The sequence below is a fragment of the Eumetopias jubatus genome, unplaced genomic scaffold (assembly GCF_037043125.1).
Source record: "Eumetopias jubatus isolate StellerSeaLion01/CBP00866 unplaced genomic scaffold, mEumJub1_p1.0 scaffold_8, whole genome shotgun sequence".
NCBI classification, from domain to species: domain Eukaryota; kingdom Metazoa; phylum Chordata; class Mammalia; order Carnivora; family Otariidae; genus Eumetopias; species Eumetopias jubatus.
In genome coordinates this window covers 64,559,964-64,563,589 of record NW_028274814.1, presented here as the reverse complement: position 1 = coordinate 64,563,589, position 3,626 = coordinate 64,559,964, and the positions used below count along the sequence as shown (strand labels likewise).

General features: G+C 41.0%; 1 non-coding gene across 1 annotated transcript; it reads right to left on the bottom strand.

Moving 5' to 3' along the window:
* Positions 1-300: 300 nt before the first annotated feature.
* Positions 301-407, bottom strand: LOC114216676 (U6 spliceosomal RNA). Its single transcript, XR_003610817.2, has one exon. It is a non-coding gene; the product is annotated as a U6 spliceosomal RNA (small nuclear RNA).
* Between the last annotated feature and the right edge of the window lie 3,219 nt (positions 408-3,626).

The following is a 3,626-nucleotide window of genomic DNA, read 5'->3' as shown; positions in this document are numbered from 1 at the left end:
GCCTCTGAATTTCCAGAGTTCTTGGGTACAAAGCTGTTACCATTATTTGGGTACTCGATTAACACCCTCATAATAGCAATTAAAGATTCATGTTTCTCTCTCTCTCTCTCTCTCTCTTTTTTAAGCTGCCTTTGGTTTTTCTCCACATCCTAGTGACTTGACACAACAGCCTGAGAGAAAGAACCTGTTCCAAACCTGGCCGGGGAGTGGGAATGCTGGCGTGTTGCATCTCAAATCAGGTCTCAGAACTGAGTAGGGACAAAGGCCTCACTCCATGATGAAGGGAACATCTTCCACATCTAAAAATATGAACGCTTCAGGAATTTGTGTGTCATCCTTACACAGAGGTCATGCTAATCTTCTCTGTATCGTGTCAACTTTAGTGTATGTGCTGCCGAAGCGAGCACCATAGTTCTCTTTTATATGTGTGTTTAATCAGACAGGTCCTCAGGCTTTTCTCCTGACAGCCTTTGGAACAAGCCGAATCAAAAGCAAGTGTGTAATACTGTAACAGAAGTTTCTATATCATACTCAATCTTTATATACCTTTATACTGCAATTATTTGTCTTTGCTATATTTTTGTGATAGAGTTCAATTTTACATAGTCAAATGCATTGCTCTTCATTGTGTGGTTTATGTTTTTGGTGCTCTGTTTAGGAAGGTTTAAATGCCATAAATTTATAGACATATTAAATGATGGTTATTTTATTGTTTTTATTATTTCACATTTTACATTCAATTTATTTGGAACTGAATTTGATGGGAAAATACAGTTTTATATCTGTTTTCCCCAAACAGCCAATTGTCCTAAAACTACATATTAAAGAATTCAATCTTTATCATTTATCATTACTAAACTCTTTATCATACTTTCATTTTTCATATCATATCATATCATACAATCTTTATCATACTATCATTACTAAACTCTTATCTATATTTAAATCTACTTCTGACCTACTTTGTATTTCACTATAATAAGTTTCTTAAGAGTGGGAACATTGTCTTATAATTTCTTTGTACTTCTAGAAACTGCAGCAGTGCTTAGTCCTCAATAATTATTGAATCAATGGATCAATTCTCCAATTCACTTAATTGATCCATCAGACTTGCCGATTTTACTGTATAAATACCTCTGGAATCATTCCTCATCCTTTTTTTACCCACACTGCCCGCCCTACTTCAGGCCCTAATAATTACAGAGTTTTTCCAATGCATCTTACACACAAACGGAATCAGGTTCTAAAATGCAAATCCGATCAAGTAACCACCCTGATTAAAATCTGTGAATTTCATTTCATGTTCCATAACTTTGAGGGTCACCAAGGCCCTGAGCTCAACCGAGTGAAACTACTTTTAGTTTTCCAAACATGCCTGGTTGGTTTTTATCTTGTTTTGTTTTGCTTTGTTTTAAATCTTTGCCTTTGTAAAACTTGTACAGCTTGGTAAGTGCTATGAGAGAGGTTTGGACAAAGTGGATTAGAATAAAGAGAGGGATTCTTGAGAATAGAAAGGTAAGTGAGTTTTGACTGGGACAAACAAAGGTGCAGAGGTGTGGAAGAGCGTCCATGCTGTCCCAGGACCAAAGTCATTGAGAACGACTGGGGGCTGGCTGAAGGCGAAGACACAACTGGGGCCAGATCATGAATGCTCTTGCATGTCATAACCATGGACTTGGAGTTTCTCCTCCAGGAATGTGGAGTCAAATTTAAATGGGGAAGTAGCTTGATTACAATTTATTTTGGGGGGGATAGGTAAAGTTGATAGCAGCCTGAAAGATGGATTGACAGAGAATGAGTCTAAAAGTCAGGAACCAGATTAATAATAGATTCTTCAATAATACAGGTGACATAGGATAAGGCCAATAGTTTTGAGAATCAGAAGAAGGGGTCCATACGATGTTAATAAAGAAAATTCTATAAGGTTTTGTGACTGCTTAGGCAGGAGGGTGAATAAAAGGAATAACTAGTGAGTGACCCCCTCATCCCCCCAAATCTTGCACCTACTGCCATTTCTGGATCGGACTAATTGGGTGGATGGTGATGTTCTTTACCAAGATGGGAAATTCAGGAAGAAGACTTGTTTAGGGGATTGTGGGCAGTGAGGAAGAAAGGAGAGACAATATACTTAATATTGGATATGTGGAGAGTTTCCAGAAGGAGGAAGCTGTTAAGAGTGTCAAATGCTGCAGACCGGACAAGTCAGATGCAGACAGAAAGTGCCCATTTGGACTGAACAGTGAGAAGGTTTGAGTGCTCCTCCTAGAAGCTGAGAAGTAAGAAAGCAGAGACTGCCAGTACAAACTTCTCTGGAAATGAGCTTAGCTGCAAAGGGAAATAAACATGTCGGTCCGTGGCTATAGGAGGCACCTGCCCTACACCTTTTATTTGCCATGGGAGCTAATATTGTCTCCACGCTGGAGTGTAACCTCTTTGAGGCCAGAGACTGTGTCGTGGTTTCCTGGATGACCACTTGGTTCTCAAAGCCCTAACATCTTATGAGTTTCTAATCCTCCGCAGTGTCTATAATTATCTTGGTACTCAGGCAGTAGCATTCAATTACATAGTTGCTGAACTGAATACTGTGGATGGGTGACTCACAGCCCTGAACTGATTATTCAAAACGTCAGTGCCTCAATTTCCTCCTCATCAACAGCAATTACTATTGGAGTTCTTTAATAGTAAATGGAACATGGAAACATTGTTCTTGCTGTCAAGAAGTGTTCACATTCATCTACTTAATGAGAAGGCCAGTCTTCCTTCCTTCCTAGAAATATGATGAGAGGTAGCGGATATATGAAGGTGAACGCACGCATAGTGCCCTAAGACATGGCTAAGCCATAAAATCTCTTTTCATATGTTATGCGCTCTGGGTAGGTACAACCACGAGTCAGCTAACCACACGAGATGCTTTTAGGTCTGGCAAGTGGGATGGAAAGCTCGCTGCATCAGTCTCCTCTGTGAGTGCCTGCACGCTTTCTGGTTTCAGGCTGGAAACGTCCTGTGGTGTGTCTGGCCTGGCCAAACCCAGGAAGTACTGAACTTATTAAAATTTAAAAACAAACCAAAGACGTTTGGAACCTCCCAAAACACTCACGTTGTGTCTGAGGGTGAGGGCTTGGATTCAGTTCTTATTCGACATGAGCACCATACATCAGGAAAACACAAACAGTGCAGGGCAATTTTATGAAAGGGCTACACCCTTGCATTCAGTCTTATGACAGTCTCAAAAAGCAGCTCCTCTCTAGGGCCTAGGGGAATTTGGTGAAGCATTCTGTCTTCTTTCGATTCCTTTTTGTTAGGCTGCCATAGGAATTTGTGCCTGGGAACTCACTTTTAAGCAGTTGGACATGAATGTTCTGGAGCATTGCTGGAGGTACCTTGCCATGGGCTCCACCAACCTGCCAAGACTGGTATGGTTCTGGCTCTGTATTTGAGTGAATCTGGCCTATGGTGGGTCCTGGGGCAGCCCCCAATCTAATCTATTGCTTGTGAAGAGCCAGACCACCCATGGATAATCCACAAGCATCTGTGAATGGGTAATCAGGAGTTGGCTAAATCAAGCTGATGACCAAGAATGAACCTAATGGTCAGGAATGAAGCTTCCAGAACAACACGCCAGGGTG